Here is a 20653-nt window from a genome sequence, read left to right as displayed (position 1 = left end):
CAACCTGGTTCGCCCCTCTGACTACTGCCCTCTTTTGATAGTCCAGGCTGGCAGTGATGATATTGAAGAGAGAAGCCTGAAGGCTATCAAACGGGACTTTAGGGGACTGGGACGGTTAGTGGATGGAGCGGGAGTACAGGTGGTGTTTTCGTCCATCCCTGCAGTGGCAGGGAGGGGTACCGAGAGGACACGGAAAGCCCACCTGATTAACACGTGGCTCAGAGGCTGGTGCCAATACAGAAATTTTGTTTTTTTTTCACCATGGGGTGCTTTACTCGGCACCTGGCCTGGTGACCGCAGACGGGTCCCTATCTCCAAGGGGAAAACGGATCCTAGCCCAGGAGCTGGCAGGGCTCGTTGAGAGGGCTTTAAACTAGGAAAGAAGGGGGACGGGGCTGAAATAAGGCTTGTTGGAGCTGTGCCAGGGGGAAGAATGGCAAGGCCGGGGGAGAAGGCAATGGCCCAACTGAAGTGCATCTACACTAATGCACGCAGCATGGGTAACAAACAAGAGGAGCTGGAAGCCATCGTGCAGCAGGCAGGCTATGACTTGGTTGCCATCACAGAAACGTGGTGGGACCACTCTCATGACTGGAGTGCTGCAATGCCTGACTATAGGCTCTTCAGAAGGGACAGGCAGCACAGAAGGGGTGGTGGTGTGGCTCTCTATATTAGAGAGTGTTTTGATGTTGAGGAACTTGAGGCTGGGACTGATAAGGTTGAGTCTCTTTGGGTTAGGATCAGAGGGAAGGCCAACAAGGCAAGCATCCTGGTGGGGGTCTGTTATAGACCTCCGAACCAGGATGAGGAGACGGATGAGGAGTTTTATAGGCAGCTGGCAGAAGTTGTGAAATCGTCAGCGCTTGTTCTCGTGGGGGACTTCAACTTCCCAGACATATCCTGGAAGCACAACACAGCCCAGAGAAAGCAGTCTAAGAGGTTTCTGGAGAGCTTGGAAGATAGCTTCCTGACGCACTTGGTTAGTGAGTCTACCAGGGGAGGTACCCCGCTAGACCTTCTGTTCACAAACAGTGATGGACTGGTGGGAGATGTGGTGGTTGGGAGCTGTCTTGGGCAGAGTGACCACGAAATGGTAGAGTTCTCTATTCTCGGCAAAGTCAGGAAGGGGACCAGTAAAACCGCTGTCTTGGAGTTCCGGAGGGCTGACTTTGAGCTGTTCAGGACACTGGTTGGCAGAGTCCCTTGGGAGGAGGTTCTGAAGGGCAGAGGAGTCCAGGAAGGCTGGGCACTCTTCAAGAAGGAAATCTTAATGGCTCAGGAGCGGTCTGTCCCCACGTGCCCAAAGACGAGCCGGCGCGGAACTAGACCGGCCTGTCTGAACAGAGAGTTGTGGCTCGAGCTTAGGAGAAAAAGGAGGGTTTATAATCTTTGAAAAAGAGGGCGGGCTACTCAAGAGGACTATAAGGATGTTGCGAAGCTGTGCAGGGATAAAATTAGGAAGGCCAAAGCTCATCTGGAGCTCAATCTGGCTACTGCCGTTAAGGATAACAAAAAAAGTTTTTACAAATACATCAACACAAAAAGGAGTACTAAGGAGAATCTCCATCCTTTACTGGATGTGGGGGGAAACTTAGTTACAAAAGATGAGGAAAAGGCTGAGGTGATTAATGCCTTCTTTGCGTCAGTCTTTAGCGGCAAGACCAGTTGTTCTCTGGATACCCGGTACCCTGAGCTGGTGGAAGGGGATGGGGAGCAGGATGTGGCCCTCACTATCCACGAGGAAATGGTTGGCGACCTGCTACAGCACTTGGATGTACGCAAGTCGATGGGGCCGGATGGGATCCACCTGAGGGTACTGAGAGAACTGGTGGAGGAGCTGGCCAAGCCGCTTTGCATCATTTGTCGTCAGTCCTGGCTATCAGGGGAGGTCCCAGTCGACTGGCGGCTAGCAAATGTGACACCCATCTACAAGAAGGGCCGGAGGGTAGACCCGGGGAACTATAGGCCTGTTAGTTTGACCTCAGTGCCAGGGAAGCTCATGGAGCAGATTATCTTGAATGTCATCACAAGGCACTTGAAGGGCAACCATGCGATCAGGCCCAGTCAGCATGGATTTATGAAAGGTAGGTCCTGCTTGACGAACCTGATCTCCTTCTATGACCAAGTGACACGCCTGGTGGATGAGGGGAAGGCTGTGGATGTGATCTACCTTGACTTCAGTAAGGCTTTTGACACCGTTTCCCACAACATTCTCCTCAAGAAACTGGCTGCTCGCAGCTTGGACTGGCGTACAATTCATTGGGTTAAAAACTGGCTGGATGGCCGGGTCCAAAGAGTTGTGGTGAATGGAGTCAAATCCAGTTGGAGGCCAGTCACTAGTGGAGTCCCCCAGGGCTCAGTGCTGGGGCTGGTCCTCTTTAATATCTTTATCGATGACCTGGATGAGGGGATCGAGTGCACCCTCAGTAAGTTTGCAGATAACACCAAGTTAGGTGCGTGTGTCAATCTGCCCGAGGGAAGGAAGGCTCTGCAGGAGGATCTGGATAGGCTGGACCGATGGGCTGAGGTCAACTGTATGAAGTTCAACAAGGCCAAGTGCCGGGTCCTGCACCTGGGGCACAACAACCCCGAGCAGTGCTACAGGCTGGGAGATGAGTGGTTGGAAAGCTGCCTGGTCGAGAAGGACGTGGGAGTACTGGTTGATAGTCGGCTGAATATGCTCAGGTGGCCAAGAAGGCCAACAGCATCCTGGCTTGTATAAGAAGCAGTGTGGCCAGCAGGGCTAGGGAGGTGATTGTCCCCCTGTACTCGGCTCTGGTGAGGCCGCACCTCGAGTACTGTGTTCAGTTTTGTGCCCCTCTCTACAAGAAGGACATGGAGGTGCTCGAGAGAGTCCAGAGAAGGGCAACAAAGCTGGTGAGGGGTCTGGAGAACAAGTCTTAGGAGGAGCGGCTGAGGGAGCTGGGGTTGTTTAGCCTGGAGAAGAGGAGGCTCAGGGGCGACCTCATCACTCTCTATAGGTACCTTAAAGGAGGCTGTAGAGAGGTGGGGGTTGGTCTATTCTCCCACGTGCCTGGTGACAGGACGAGGGGGGAATGGGCTAAAGTTACGCCAGGGGAGGTTTAGGTTGGATATTAGGAAGAACTTCTTTACTGAAAGGGTTGTTAGGCATTGGAATGGGCTGCCCAGGAAAGTGGTTGAGTTGCAATCCCTGGAGGTCTTTAAAAGACGTTTAGATGTAGTCCTTAGTGATATGGTTTAGTGGAGGTTTTGTTAGTGTTAGGACAGAGGTTGGACTAGGTGATCTTGGAGGTCTCTTCAAACCTAGATGATTCTGTGATTCTGTGATTCTATAAATTAACAAATAAGGGAAGCCAAGTCATTAGTCCAATTTCTGAAAGCAGAAATAATCCCATTTCTATATTTTTATTGAGCAGAAAGAAGAGCTTAACATTGAAACATTCAGTATTTTATTTTGATTTGGGGAGTAGTTATTTATCTTAGTAGCTCCAACCAGTGAAACAAACAAGTAAACAGCTGAAATACAGCAGGAGAATATTCATGTGCTAGGTGTACCATATAGGGCACAAGGGAAGATAGATATTTCAAGGTGATATTCAACTAAAACATATGCTGCACAAGAAGTAGGTAACAAGAATTCCACGTAACAACATATTCTATAAATTCTGAAGTGTATAAATTCAATAAAAAATAAAACCAAGAGTTAACACTTTAAGAAGGAATCAGAACTCTGCTCATTGCAGAAAACAGCTCAAGCACACACCCTGCTCTCTCTCAAACTTCTTTTCCTCACTGACTTTGTGAAACTAAAGCTTCTTTCTCCATAACAATGTTTAACAGATGAAATGTAGAGTGCCTCATGTATACTAATTAAAGCATAATCAGTATCTTAGGAGTTACAGACTCTAGCAGAAATGAATAATTTCATATTTAATCCATGTGTTTTGGAGAAGACCTAGAATGAAGGTTCCTTCCTCTTGGTCATATGACATAACTATAAACTATATGTAAAAAGTGGTATAATTTTCTTTCCTTCCAGTTACCACATTTTAAAAGGGATGCATCTGAGTATTTCTGAGACCACATTTTATTCACTAGGTAATCCAGACACTGTATGTGAGCATGCGTATGTATGCGGAGTATGATATCTCAAATCAGGTTTCACAACAAATTTATCAAAAATTTTATTTACTTTCTGGATTGTTCTAGGGTTCAGCTGAGAGCCAGACAACTTTATCTGGGTAGGTATGAAGGAATAACTGGAGAAGGTTCAGGTCAACAGAGAAAGAGACACTGAGATGTTATGTCAATGCTTTACTCTTTCCCTTGGAGAGGTGGAGACGGAAATAAAATGGGATTACAATTTTGATTTCTAGAAGAGAATTTAAGAGAAAATTATTTGTGTTTTAGAGATGTCTAGAGCCTTTAGTGTTCCTAGCCTTTCTTCTCACATTTACTGTAAAATTGCAACCATGGTATCATTTTATCAGGGACCTCTAGATATACAAAAAGTTAGCATTAAAAAGTATAAAAAATATTCTTACCAAACAAATTTGAAAGCAGATGAGATGATCAGGAAGAGACGGAAATACAAAACCCACATCAATCACTGTATTGAAGAAATGATTTCTCAGTTGACTCTATTCATACTTACCTTTTTAATTCTGAGTCTTTTCTCCCAAATTCCTGCTGTTCCTAGCAGTTCTATTCTCCGTTCACTACTCTGCCATAACCAAACTCTTATTTTTTTTTTTCCATTCTATTCTTTGCTAGCCTAAATCCCATTATATTAGAAATTCCTGTAAGACTGCATTATTTCTAAGTCATTCCTCCTACTGTTAGAGCTATCTCCACCTACAACTTCGAATAAAGGAAAGATTTTTTTTTTAAGCTTGTACATTTGTTATTCTACTTGATTGTAATACGATCACTGTCAAAAGGTTCTTCATCATAACAAGGTTGCTGAAAGTGCCATGAGTGAGAACTGTTTTAATTTACTTGGATAGAACTGGAAAGCCTGAAACCCTTCCTTAAAGTATGTCCTGTATTTACATTTTATTAATTTGCTACGAATACATATAGTTTTAGTTGTCATAAATTAATCCAATCTAGACCACGTTTTTAAAAAAAAAAATTAAAAATGTCATTTAATTGCAACTTTTTTATAAACTAATAAAATGCACTGAGTTTATACTCTGTATTCAAACAACCTTCGAGACAGCCTGTCAAGTACTCTACCACCAGCCAAACAAAGTTCTCATTTTTCCTACAGCAACAAAGACAGTAACTACCACCAGTAATTTACATGCTTACAGTTTGTAACATGTTCATTCCTGTATTCTTTTAAACATTGGCTCTTTGAAAAGAGGATCCATTTCCTCTTTATAGATCAAAAGGACAGGAAATAGCATATTGAATTTCAAAAATATTTCTGCCGGAGTGTAAGTAATGACTAAATGAGAAGCCATGAAGTTACAGCTTTATTCAGTTGCTGTTATTGTAATCACCCTGTTTACACACTGAACTGAATTACCTCTTGTGCAGTATCTTTGTGTAACTCCATCAAAACAGCCATAGCTGAAGCTAGTTTCACTAGAGTCACATACTAGCCAAAGTTCCTTTAAATGTTGTTTGCCTGCTGTTGTTGAGTAGGTCCTAACAGAAACAGGAAAAAATTACAGCAGTTTAGCTAGAAATGCACATGGCACAGCAGCAAGTGCAGGAGGCACTGAGAACTGAGCCATTCCTCTTCTCAGTAAGTACCAAGACAACAGGGGAATTGAGAGCAGAGATCATTGTATGATGATCTCACTGTGACCATAATTTAGATTTTTGTTTTGTGTATGACTGAAAGAGAACACTTATGCCTGAGAAACAACTTTGGGAGAGAGGAGAAATGGTTTTTGAATAAAATATCCAATGCAACTCCTGTCTTTTTTTGTTAAAACTTCAATCTAAAATCACAAAGCTAAACTGTAATGTAGGCTAAGTCACATGAACATTGTCACACCCTACAGAAACATGGAAATGCCATTTTATCATTTGACAGTCAAACTGGGAAAGTTATCTACATTTTAATTAAAGACTGGGAATGTCACGCGTTTTTTCACTTGCTTAATGAATACATTCAAATTGAAATTTCTGAACTATAAAAGTGACTTCCTTTCAAGTAAACCACACCCTGAAATAAGCTGTCAAAAGCCCCTTTTCTACCAGTAGATAAGTATTTTGGAATAAAATAAAATAAAATAAAATAAAATAAAATAAAATAAAATAATTAAATTAAATTAAATTAAAATAAAATAAAATAAATAATAAAATAAAATAAAATCCTATTATAATCCAGCCATTAGTTTGCAATGATGCTGCTACTTTGCTTTTGATCTAGCATCTTCTTTCTAATTATGTCATGAGTTTTTTGTTGTTTTTTTTTTTTTTTTTTTTTTTTTTACTTTGGAGATCTATATCTTTGGTATGTATATGTTTTCTTATCTTCCAAAGCAGCAGTACTCTGTTGAGAAGTCAAGAAGTATTGTGGAGCTCTGAGGCGAGATTTGAAGACTTGAAGCCTGTCCTTTGGGTGAATACACTGTAACCAGAAAATTTGATTACCGTACATAGGGCTTCAAGGGATTCTTTATCGTGTGCTTGATATAAAATGACATAGTGCACCTCCTCCATAAAGCTCAGGCTGGTAGTGCTTATCTTGGAAAATTCTGCTCTGAGTTCCTTACGTTATGTAAGGCCAGATTTTCCAGTTTTCACATACAGCCGTGATGGGAAACATGGAACAAGGCTCCAGTAACCCGTTGAGCAGTTCCACCGATATGACTGGCTATGCTGCATCCAACAATCAACTTTTGCATTGTCCTCAACTGCTGAAGCACAGAGGGCTGAGAAATGCATCTTACCATGTTGAAATTGTTCATGAGGCTAAAAGCCATGTTGCTAAAAGCAACATTAAAGCATTTAGTACATTTAAAATCAAGAGGAGAAAGGATGTCGTAAGAAAGCAGTTTTTCATTCTTGCTCAGCTCATTATCTTACATTTTTGACTAACCTCAGAAGCTGAATAACTTGAAATGAAGCAAAATAATTCTTGGCATCTAATTTAGGTTGATTCTTCCAGTCCTTGTTAGTGTTACAGTTGCTTACTTGACAGGGTAAAAAGCAACTTAGATTCTCCCTTAATTCATTCCAAAACATGTTAGTCATAGAGACATTTATCTGAAGTGAGTGAGTTGGGAAAAAAGGACTTTTTTTACATTTGTACTACAGAGTAAAGCTATGATGTTTTCTCTGTTGCCTCCTATCTACTTTAAATATTTTAAAAGAAAAGAAAAATATGTCAAATTCATCTGGAGGCTTCAGCCAGACCAAATAATTACCATCTCATAAAATCTACTTTCATGGCCTGATTTTTAATTTACCATTAGCAATTCTCAAACTATTCATTAAAAAATGCTGCTGAGGGGAAAAGAAAAAGTCAAGTGGAACCCTTCATTGTTTTGTGAACGTTACCATTGGAGCTGTAATTATGTCCTCAGAGAACATAATTATTTAGAATTTTTGCATTAACGATGGTCTAAACAGGCAGAATTCTTAAGAATTTGCATTAATTAACATCAAGCTTTTAACATTTTTATTATATAAGAGAAAGAGGTCAACTTAAGGCCAAGACTTGGTAGCTTAATATGCTCATTTCTTTTGGGCATCTAGGATGCGAACAGCTTTACAAAAGACAAATTTTTTTTTTTGTACAGGCACTTAAATTAATAATGTACATTATCCTGAATAAAAAGTATTAGAAGAAGAGAAAGACTAATATGGAGTTTTTAAAAGCCAGGTTTGTTCTATGTATTCTAGCCAGTAAAACTATTACCCATAGAGCTGCAAGATCACAAAAGGTAGATACTTAAATATGAAGATTTCAATTATTTTTCTAATTTGTCTTCTAATTGGTAACTTTCTTGACAAAGTTGGAATTTCATAGAGCAGTGACAGGTTGGTCTGAGTATGTATAGGGGTCTGAGTCAGAGCCCTGACTCAGAAGAAATAAGGGGTGATGATCACATATGAATTCTGTAGAAAAGCAGAAAAGAAAATGACATATTTCACCTCCTCTGGGAAACAAGAAACATTACTGATGTAATGTAATACAATACAATTACTGATGTAATGTAATACAATAGCATGCACCTTCCTTTTAACAAAGGCTATTACAACAACTCTGAAGTTAGGATTTTACAATTTAGCTTTACTATCAAATTCAATCCCTCAACTTCCTAATTACCTAAGGCCTTATTTTTTATTATTTTTTCCATTTCAAAAATAGAGCATCTTTGCCTTAAAAGACATGTTAAACAGATTTCTATGACAAACTGATGCTTCTGTGAGTTGATGATACAAAATGGTAGCTCCCATGGTTCATCTCATTTCTTTTGGACACTCATTTTAAAATGGATTGGGATATTTCCTGGAGGTGTTTTCTCCACTTTCTACTGAGAGGTCCTATACACTAATTTCAAAATAAATTGATTTACAGTACAGAGGTGTGGTGAATCATGTTCATAATGTCATATAGTGTTTTTCAGAACTGTAATGGAAAGATACTCCTCCATTCTCATTTTCAAATTTACCCTAGCATCAAACATCAGAAGAGATCATTCTTGCCAAAGCTCTTATATTTATATTCTTTAATAAATATTTTTGTATCAACAAAGACGAGTAGCATTTTTCTGGAGGTTTGCAACAAAACACGTGTCATGGTTTTGGCTGGGAGAGTGTTAATTTTCTTTTTAGAAACTTGTATAATGCTGTGTTCTGGATTTTTCATGAAGACAGTGGTGATAACACACCAATGTTTTTAGTTGTTGCAGAGCAGTGCTTACACTGAGTCAAGGACTTTCCTTGTACTGCCTTGTTAGCAAGGGGCACAGGGGTTCACAAGAAGCTGGGAAAGGACAGAACCAGGACAGTTGACTCAGACTGACCAAAGACATATTACAAGCCATATGATACCATATTCAGCAATAAAATCTGAGGTAAAGAAGGAGGAAGGGGGGATGTTCAAAGTGATGGAGGCTGAACACCTGCCTGATGATGGGAAGTAGTGAATTAATTCCTTGTTTTGCTACAGTTGTGCTCACAGGTTTTGCTTTACCTAGTACACTGTCATTATCTTAACACATGAGTTCTTGCACTTTTACCTTTCTGATTCTGTCCTTCATCCCACCCAGGGAGAGTGAGTGAGCAACTGTGTGGTGCTCAGCCACCTGCCTGGAGATAAACAACAGTACTGCTTTGGGAACAAGCCACAGAATCTTCATTAACACATTCTGGATTTAAAAACTGAAGAGTTCCTACCGTTGCTGGATGGCAATACTCTGGTCATGTAGTCTGTTGTCCCAAGGCCATTTAGGTTTGTGTTGTATACGGGCTGTAACAGAAAAATATAACTATAGTTAAAGGAGTAGTAATATGGTTTGCAAATATTCAACTACCAGCTTCTGATTGCAAGAAAAGTGAGCATTTTTAAAATCCTTCCCTCCTTCCTTCCTTCCTTCCTTCCTTCCTTCCTTCCTTCCTTCCTTCCTTCCTTCCTTCCTTCCTTCCTTCCCTCCCTCCTTCCCTTCCTTCCTTCCCCTCCCTTCCCTCCCTCCTTCCCTCCTTCCCTCCTTCCCTTCCCTCCCTCCTGCCCTCCCTCCTTCCCTCCTTCCCTTCCCTCCCTCAAGGGCAACAGTTCAAGCCCTGAAGTTGTGTGGAAAAATAAACTTTACATAAGAAAAGTAATACCATTGGAGAATCAGGTCCAATTAAGGAAAATAATAATAATAATAATAATAAATCTGACCATATTTAATGATGTTCAAGGTATTCTACATATTTCTAACAATTGTCAAAGTAATTTACTAAATATTTTTTTCCTTCTTATATTTCATGTTCTTACTAAATTAAGATATGCTTTGTAAAAGAAATAGTTACATTTTTCTAAAAGATTAGGTGCCAGAAAAATGTAAAGATTTTATGCAATCATTACTTTGACTACATAATGAAAGAAACTTAACATCCCCTTCCCTTCAGCCCTGCCTGTCCCCACAAATACACAAAAAAGCTTTTTCTTTGGCATGTACATTTTGTAACTCCAAACGCCGTGTAAAGTCACACTGAAATATATTTCTGAAATGTAAGAACTCCTTCATATTTCAGAAATTTGTCACTGGAAGATCAGTTAAAAACAATCATATCATACTTTAACCTTTGATCTTTCTTTAGTGATGAAATGTTTTTTTCTTTATGGCTTATCTACAAATGAGACTTGTACTGACCATAGTACATCATGTCTGCCTTATTAGTGTGAGTTAATAGTAGCCTGAGGACTCCTTTTGTTCTCAGCTCCGCTGTTTATCCATTCTACCCAGAGGTCAGTAGCTGTTCAAAACTTCAGGAACTGCTTAAAACATGTTCACATTTTCTTTTGAACCAGCTGCTGATTCTGAGAGAAATTACCCTATGTGGAACTCCTTACCAGTGAAAAGCTGTAAAAATGTAGTTTTCAAGCATATGTTAAAGGAGTAAAGGAAAGTTTGACAGAATTATTTTGTAAAATTTATAGTAGAAATGGACATTGTTCAAAAAACAAAAGGTATTTTATATAGAAAAGAATTAATAATAAATACAAAGCAGGGTTGACTGGTGTAATTGCAGACACCTTGAACGAGTTCTCAATTTTTTCCAAAGAACTATATTCAATATGTTCAAACTTTATATATATATATATAGGGAATGGGAGAATGAGTGGAAGTATTATTTTCTAATATTGGAAAAAATCTGAACTGGTGAAATTGTCTTTAAAAATGTATACGTTTGTGGAAAATAACTAACGGTCTTGCTTTTCTATTGAAAGCATGTAATTGAAAATTCTTTCTCTTTCTTCATTTACACTTAGGAGCTGTCTTTAAATAGTTGCCGGTTTCCCTTTAAATAGTGGGGAGTACCTTTGCAAGAATAAACTTCATAATAAGGTTATATAAACCATGGAAATCATGTTTTCTCACGTAAATCACAGGAAAGAGATTTTAAAACTACTCTTTCACTGTAGCATTCATCCCAGTTCTCCGGATCACATAAGATTAAATGTTTTACTTACAGCTCGCTGAAGTAAGTGAAAGGTCAGACTAAATAGCGCTGGCACAGAACTCCCCATTCCTGAAACTGTCTGGAAAGTTGCCTGATTCAGGACTTTAGCTTTCAGTTTTAAGGCAGGGATAAAGCTAAGACGTGGATGAGTGAAAATATCTATGCCAACAAAGTGGGACTTGGCTGAAACATAAAAGGTTATGTTTTGAGAGCTCTAAATACATGGGTGATCTGCCCCTTTGTGCATGCTTTTAAGACCACCTTCATCAAAGTGTCTCTGCCCATGTAGTATGTAATATTCACTAATCCTTCTCATAAGGCTCTAGAGAAGGTTAGAGCCTTACTCTATGCTTAGAGCATGCATAGCAAGTAGTTCGATCAGGGCTACGTCAGTAGGAGGGTGCTACATCAGGTGGCTTTACTTTTCAGGGCCCTGATATAGTCAAATTAAGCAGCAGCAAAATAGCTATTTCCCCTGAAGTATGTTGTCTTACACAATTTACCTGTGTTTAAAGGATGGACTTATGAAATAACCAGAGCAAAGCAATTATCTGCCTAAAAAGCATCACCAATTGTCTGCTTTATGCCATGAAACGTGATTTAATGCCTTTTTATGAAATTACTTTGATAGATTTATTATATGTCCTTTTGGTGAAGAGAAAACTGTCAGTCTATGGATTGTAAAATATTTTTCCCTTTTAGTATTGTTCTACTGAAATCTGAAATCTAAATAGTTAATAGAATGATGAACATTTTAACCAAATATTATTTATTTATTTTTAGAATAACACAATAACACAAAGAGCTACAGAGATTTTAATACTTTCTTAATACTTTGATTTTTCATTGAAACATATTTAACTTTTTACTTTAAAATATATTCTGTCATACCAACTAGAAAGAAAGCTTTTACTGACCCAAAAGGCATTTTCTTCCAAATATTATTTTGAAAATGTTTGCATTTTTTTCAAATAAAACTCTGCATTTTCATGGGAGATCTAAATAGGTAGGGATTCCTTACCTTTCCGTAAGAAAAAATAATACATATATACGTTTTATATGCATTATACATGCACAGCCACATATAAATCCATGAAGACTGAAATCTATTGTTCTTATGGATTAAATGTCATCTGTGTTTCTTACTGTCAACTGCTGCAGTAGTAGAATTGGTAAAAAACAAACAATAACAACAACAACAACAAAAACCAGAACTAGCAATGGCATTTTAGTTATTGTATTATGCAATTTTGCTCAGAAATTGAAATTAATTTACCATGATGATAAAGTACCTGAGATCTGTTTACACCTCCACTCTTGTCCCTTGAGGAGCTACACAGCAGAATCATAAGTCACTTGGAGACAAGCTGTTGGATTCATGACAGACAGAGAGTGAATTGACTTGTCAGTCTCACAAGTGGAGTGTCTGAGGACTGCTAACAAATTGGATCAAACTTAATTTCTATTCCACTTTGTATATCAACTGCCCCAAGTAGAATTCCACGTTGTGCTGTGATGGAAGGAACTTGGTCCTTCTGGATAGCTAAATTCCCTGAGCCTGTCAGTATCTCTCAAAAGGTAAAGAAACTATCCTAAAGAATTAAAACTGAGAGATAAGATAATCAAAAGAAAATTACCCATCCTTAGTGTTCTGTTTTTGCATATTTATCTGCACAGCGAGAAAGACAGGTTTTGTTCGGTTCACATTAAAGACAACTGTCATCAGGCCCAGTGTGCTGCTTGGTGGATAGTGGAATACTTGAAATTATGCTAAAATCTACTGTAAACAGAGACCAAATGGAATAAAAATACTTCATTGTAGTGTTTTGCTTCTATTTAATAAAACTTTACACATTCGTGTATTTCTCAAGAAAACAGAGTACTGCTCAGGTCCTTATAAATCTGGAGTTTAGCTGAGGTGGTCTCATCTGCTATTAAAGGTGATAGGTAATATTATTAAAGGTGATAGGTATTATTATTAAAGGTGATAGGTATTATTAATATCACCAGCAATGGCAAAGAACATATTCTTTACATGTATGGTAATTCCAAAATATAACTTGAAGTTGGACTTTGCTTAGGGATCGTTTCACCTTCAGCCTTCAGCCCAGTCTAACAGTGGTGGCTAAGCAGACTGTAGCTAGCAGTGCATATGAGGTGGGGACCAGCACAACTGTGTTAATGTTTCATTTATTACAAAATGAAAACTGTGGTTTTCTGGCTAGTTCTGATTTGGTAATTTCAAGTTTATTATTTAGGCTCATGCTCAGTAACAAATCCTATGATGGTCAGGTAAAAACTTTAAAACAAACAGTTTTGCTCTGCAGCATCTTGCAACCAATGAGAATTCTGTCTTGCAGGAAGAGGAGATCAGTTCATAAAATAAATGGCAGTCTATCCTCATAAATTCCTAAATTCTCAGAATCATTTCGTTAAAAGTTAACATCCTAAGTTTAGGGAAAATGTAACATATGCTCCCTTATAACAAAGGGTCTTTTTCAAAGCTTCTATTGACATACATACAGTATGTATGAGGACAATATTCAGATTGCAAATTTATGGCTAAAAAGAAGGAAAACCTATGGTTGCTTTAATACTGTTAAATCATATGCATTATTCTTATAAAATGTATTGAAAAATACATTTAGCTGTCTTCTTAGGCACTGTCAGTGAGAAATTATTTTCAAAATGGTCTTGGTTTCTCTGAAGCAAGCACACAGCTGCAGCAAGTGCACCTTTTTTGCAAGTGTTTTCTTTTATCAGTCATTCAATTCTGCTATCTTCTTAAAAATAATTATCAGTGCTCTATGAGATTAATGAAAATGAACAAAATGTACTCTTGAATTATTTCTATTAATTATAGCAGTGAGAAACTTGGATGAGAGGGTGAAGTGTCACAAAATGTACACAAAATTCTCAGAATTCTGGAATAAAAATACTTTGATACTTGAAGAAATAATCTTTAAAAAAGGAACTAATATCAACAGCTCTATTATTGTGTATTTTTCTAATATACATGTTTTCTCTAAAAGGATATAATAGAGATATGGGAATCCATGAAATCAATATAGGACTGTTAACAAAAAGTTGCCTTTCTTGTCAACCAGGTAGAATTTCACAGATCTATACAGGCTCAGAAAATAAAATAGGGTGAACATTACAGAATTTATTTTTTCTAGAAAAGTCTTTTCCATGCAGTGAATCATTTCCCTTACGGTCCCAAATTGCAAATATTTAAGTTGTTGTCTCTTATTTTTATTTACTTCCAAAGCACATAATATAGTTTCCTATTTACAGAACAGAATAGATGCCATAAGTCATCTGGAGACCTAGGATTTTGCTTTTTACTTGGTTTTATTTGGTGTTTGTGTGGCAGTATGGAGATGGGGGGGAAAGTTCTCTGCACGTGAACTGCACTGCAAACTCACAGCCCAGATGGCTGTGGCTTTCACCCTTATCTGAACGTGGCAGAATAAAAATTTATTCCTTCATTCTAGCAGCAAGACATGATGAAAGAAAAATAATTGCATACATGGTATTTGACCATGTTTAATTACACACACATTATTTTTGCAGCATAGACATCTGCTTAAAATTTTGATTGCCTTGTAGGAATTAGTTTAGATACAACAAATTGGATGTGGTTTGTTCATTTGACACTTATGAATAATTGACAAAATATTATTAATCCATTTGCATATATAAAATCCCAGTGCACAAAACATATTTTGCTGTTTTTCCTTATCATTCTGGATCATTATCAGTCACGCAGGACCATATGTCTCCATAAATAATAAGCTTATTATTATTATATTTCACTGCTGGGGGGGGGGGGGGGGGGGGGAAGGGGGAGACCTCAGTATCCCACAAAAGAAAAAAAAATCTATACATTAAATGGGTGCCTTAAGAACTCCAGGTGATTTCGGTCCCTCACTGGTTTTAAGTAGAAATGCTGAGATTTCTATTTCAGGAAGGCTCAAAGAGATGTTGAATTACTGACCTGCTCATGACCCCATTTGGATTTCCTGAGTTCCTGATCAGACAAAGAACTAAGCACCTTGGATGCAACCACTTTGTCAATAATGATTGCTCCCAGAGGCCTCTTCCCATATCTGAGATTGTCTGCAGGTTCCTTCCCACAGAGGCAAAACTATGCATCCTCCCAGACAAACTTAACAGCAGTTACATAATTAGACAGCTCTAGGAACTGCCCCAAATAATCTGTTTGGGCACTATGGTACGTGTTTATGAATAGGATTCAACTTCAAATTCAGATCCCAAAATATAGACATCTGTAAAAGAGATTTCTACATGTGACTTAACTACTTGAACTTTCATTAGGTTTGCTGAGATGCTGTCTCCCTGTATATTTGATTAAAATAAGTTACTGTAAACTTAGCCTTTCCAAATCAGTCTTCTAAATTACCTGTAGAAAGTTTTCTCTCTTAATTTAAGAATCCCTTCAGCCAAAGTGCTGTAATGACAAAACATAAGTCTGTAAATAAGGCAACCTTTAGATAAGTAGCTTGCTAGTTTGTAATTTTAGCAACCCAAGAGCTCATATGACTTTGGGATAGTGAACATTCATGCAGGACAGTAAGAAGAGTTAGACAGTCTCTACCAGATACACTAATACAGAATAAGTATTAGTAAATAAGAATAAGCTTTGCTTTGGGATATCTGCAAGAATTATTGCTCCAGTATATGCAATGCTTATAGAAGATATGTCTTATAAAATGATAATTGAAAAAAAAAAAAAAAAAGAAAAAAAAAAGGAAAGTATATTCCTAAACATCTTTGTCGTCCAGATGACAGTTTCAATACTGAAAAAAAAATATATATATATATTTTTTTTCTTTTCCCAAAACAGCACTGCAAGATATTGAAGTTAACCCTTTTCATCATATCATTGAAAGAATCTGAATTGCATCAAAGGACTTCTTAAACTCATAGTGTCAAATTTATGTGGGTGTATATTTTACCTAAGAGTTTTTAAATTAACATGTTAATTGCTTGGGATCTTGGGGAAAAAAAAATATGATGAGAGAAATACACTGTATTATTTTGCATTAATGTATTAATGCAGAAGGTATTGCATAGAAAGGAGCTGGACAGCGTATGGGTTTTATGCAAGAGCAGTATGGAATCAATGAGGTAGGAACAGTTTTCTTCCACGAGTTCCTGGGACAAAATTTTATTATTTGCTTGCTGAACTTGACTGTGAAGAGAAACAAGTAATTTTACCTCATACAGTACCTCTTCAAGACTTACTGTGACACCCTCACTTTCAAATGTGTAAGTCAAATCTTCACAAAAAAATCTTATGATTTTGTTTGCCAGAACTCAGGCTTATAGTTCAACTGAATACCAGAAGTGAAATTTCAAATTTTCCACTGAAACTGGACCAGTCAAATTCTTTCATTTGATAGCATCTCCGAATTTTTTCAGGATATATAAATTTCTAATAGTTTGCTTTATTGGCTTCACATGAGGTACTTGCTGTAAATATAATGTCCTTTCAGTTTTTATTAGCACTCCTATTCTGCCTCCTGAATCTGAAAAGAATTTTCTGAGGTGCTTTGGTCAAGAAAGAGACTTTTTCAGGAGATTTTTTATGGATCACAGGCTTTAAAAACAAGCCTATGTGCTGCAGGGCCAGCGAGGTGAGATTTTACGCAGCTGAATTAGAATTAGGCTTCAAGAGAGCTGAGCCATTGAAGCCTGCAGAGGTTCTCTGGAGAACACTTACAGAAAACTTATTTTCCCCAAATCCTATGTTTTATATGATTGAATATTGAGAGTTTGATTTTATTTCCCATGGAAATCAGGGTCAATGGGAATGCTTCTTTTTTTAGTATGTTCAGAATATGACAGGCCCTGGAAGGTAGTTCCTCGGTGTCCTCTAAATCCCTGCAGGGTATGCAATAGCAGCCAAGAGAAAGACAAAATCCTTGAAATAATAATGAATTTGCTTTTTCTACTTATTTTTCTGCTTCTTAAAGATAAATCACTCTATATTTTTTTTCCTTTAAAATTTATACAAGAGACATACAGCATATATTTAATTTCTTGTTGACATTATACTTTCAAACAAATGCTACTTTTCTTTCAAACAATTTAAACCTGATTATTTTTATGCATTTTCACCTATCCAGAGTACAAAATGATTATTCTGCACTAATATTAGAATATCTCAGGTGCAACTGAGACCCTTTTGATGTAGTTACTCATGAGTCTAACGTTCTCAGATGTCTGTTATAACTTTGGACAGTGATTCTACTTTACTTTGAAGTTCTTTGCCACAAGTAAGGATTTCATTATAGTCTCTGTTTATTTTATACTATATAACATTTATAATATCATCATTATTTTACAAGAAAAAAAAATCTTTATATTATCAGGCAAGAGGGAAAGAAGCAAGAAAAAACAAACCAAAACAAGAAGCAAGAAAAAACAAACCAAAACAACAACAACAAAAAAACTGTCAGATATGTCAAATGTTTACGAATAATTGCCTTTTGATCCTTTCTATGAATCATCTTGCTTTAGCGACTGTTGTTACAGGCCTTGAACATCTTATAATAATTACTAGAATTTTATAACATAAAACACACCACCACACTGAATAATAAAGAAAAGCATGTGTGTATTATTTAGGGCAATGATTTTATTTTTATACAATTTAGGGGGATATAAACTTAAGGAAAGCAGATAAGATTTAGTGAGGGGAGAAAAAATGAAAAGGGAAAAGGTTGTTTTTGTTTTTGCATTCAAGGCTTTCTTAATACAAAATCTTTTTCCAAAGTCTTTTTTCCTTCTTTTCTCATTTTAAAGGTTAACATTTAAAAATACCATCACAATAATAACTTTTGAGGGATTATTATTAGTAAGGTGATAACAATATCTCTGTTTAATAAACTGCTACATTTAAAAAGAGCTCTGGTTTCAGAGCTGATTTTGGTCACAATTTCTGTGTCAGAAGCATTTCAATTGCAATATAATCATGAAGTACATTTGCTTATTATAACATTCCTTATTAAAACTTAGGTATGGCTTATAAACTATAATTTAGATCTTCATTAGTTTGCTTGCTGCAAAAGTTTTAGTATCTCCTTATTTATCTGTCAGAACAGTATTGAAACTAGGAACTCAGATTACAGATCTCTGGGTCAGTTATGCAGAGTGTGTATGAAAGATTCTTTTCATGGGAATCCCTACCTCTGACTACATGATACTTTGACTGTGCAAATTTATTGTAATGGTATCCACTTCCTTTGTAATGCAAATGCTGAATAAATCCCACAGTTAGCGTTAAAAAGGTTCATATTTCATGGTATTCAGCTTTTATGTATGTAGTTGACTATGTAAGAGGCAAGGCAATGAAGCATACAACTCCTAAAGGAGAGAATTTAAATTGGATGATCACAGATTATTCTGCACAGGATTTTACATCTCCGTTCCATACCTGAATTTCCCAGAAGTAAGCTATAAAAGACATATTTTTCTTTAACATAAGTACATTATTAAACTAGCTTGGAAGAAACAATAAAGTAACATGGTTCATTTTTACCATAATCAAAATTTGACTTAAATATTGTAAAATATGCTTACAGAGTTTGGCAGTCAGTGATCTATAGATCATTGTATTGTATCCTAAATATTGTATTTCCTTATTTTCAGTTTATGTAGAGACTTGTAAGTAATTCTTTTTAACATAGATTTCATATTCCAACTATTTATTATTAGTTTACATTTTTACCACACATAGACATTTTTATGATTATGTTGTTGCAATACTAGTGATTATGACCTGTTTGAATGTAGTGCTAGTAATATTCAGCAACTTTTTAGGTTACAGTACCAATTCTTGAACAAAGTCCAAACAAGTGGAGTTTCTAAACCTTAAGAATCAAAGTATTGTTCTGGTCTGTAGCCACCTACCAATGAAGGTCTGTGTTACTAATATCTTTCTGCAAATCCAGAGAAGGTATGAAACACTTTAATCTCCACCCCAGGAAGTCTAATTTCAAACAGACTTTAGTCAAAGCGTGGACAGGCCATGTATGTTACTGGTGTTTCAGAAATGTGTTCCACCATTTGGATTTTCAGTTAAGAAAATAAGAGTAGTCTCTTTTTCTTTAGTGGATATTTTACATTAAATCAGCTAAAATTCTGGCTCGAGTAATGGAGTGAGAAGAGTCAATTAATGGATACAGTAATTTAGATTTTGAATGAATAACAGGCTGAATTTCTAATTCATTATTCAAATGTTCTAAAGGTAAATGTGCCAGTTGACAGCATTTGAATTGGTATTGCATGGTATCAAAGTGCTCTCTGGAAAACAAGCTGTGCTGTAGATTTTAAAATAACAGTTTTACAGTTTAAAGGAAGACCATGAAAAAGCCTGTTCTTTTTTTACTACAGTTCAGATAGTTCCTTCTAAGCCTGAAACAGTAACTATCCCTCCCACTTTCATGCCATTGTCAGAATTAAAATTTTTCTCCTTTTTAATTTTAGAAGTAAAAGCAGTTAAAATACCACATCAGAAGATGTATTCTGTTCAGGGACACAATGAACTGTACTGTCTGTTATGGACATATTACAGATATCTAAAAAAAAAAAAAAAAAAAAGACTATTAGTGATAAAGAAAAAGGATATGAGTTTCTTCCGATGCAACTGACTTCAAAGGGTGATCTTTGAAACTAACTAAAAACCATGACACATCTTATAAATTACATTGGTGTGTGTGTGTGAGAAACATGGGTTTTTGTCCTACAGTGACACCAAAATAAGTCTCAACTGATTGGTATTTGATTGTTGGCTGAATAGTTCAGAGAGGTTCAATATTCGCTTCATAACTCAGTGATACTAAAGATCTTTGTGGTAAATATTGCAAGAGGAGTGGTGTGTTTACTTTTCAGACAAATAAATATTGATACTCAGCTGTAAGCACTGTAAAGGACAGATAAGTATGCCTTCTGATTTTGTTTTGTTTGAAGATATATATAGGTGTGTAAATAAGCTCATTACTTTCTGTGAAATATGATGTGACAGTTAATATAATGTTAGATTCTGCCTCTTGTGGAAATTGTTTTGCAAATATTGAATGAAATATTGATAAAATGAATATATGATATTTATTTGAATATTTAAATATGTAAATATCGGATGACTATTGATGTAATAAAAGAATAGCCCAACATTTAATCTAATCTTAATCAGGAGATCAAATATTTCTGAGAATGTGTACAAAATAAGTATATTGGCATATGCTTGTTTGTGGATCTTCAAAAAGAGATGTATAGCCCCCTTACAGCATCTTTACTTTCTGCTCACTTTTGCTAGAATCAGTGATTATAACAGTTATAAAGATCCAATGTTGGTTTTGTTGATAATACATTATAACATTAAAGTACTCTTTCTTGTGGCATACTGTCCTGGTTTCAGGTAGGACAGAGTTAATTTTCCTCCTAGTAGCTGGCAGGGTGCTATGTTTTGGATTAGAATGAGAAGAGCGCTGATAACATGCTG

Source organism: Cygnus olor, chromosome 1 (genome assembly GCF_009769625.2).
Source record: "Cygnus olor isolate bCygOlo1 chromosome 1, bCygOlo1.pri.v2, whole genome shotgun sequence".
NCBI classification, from domain to species: Eukaryota; Metazoa; Chordata; class Aves; order Anseriformes; family Anatidae; genus Cygnus; species Cygnus olor.
Note: the sequence above shows the minus strand (reverse complement) of the source record.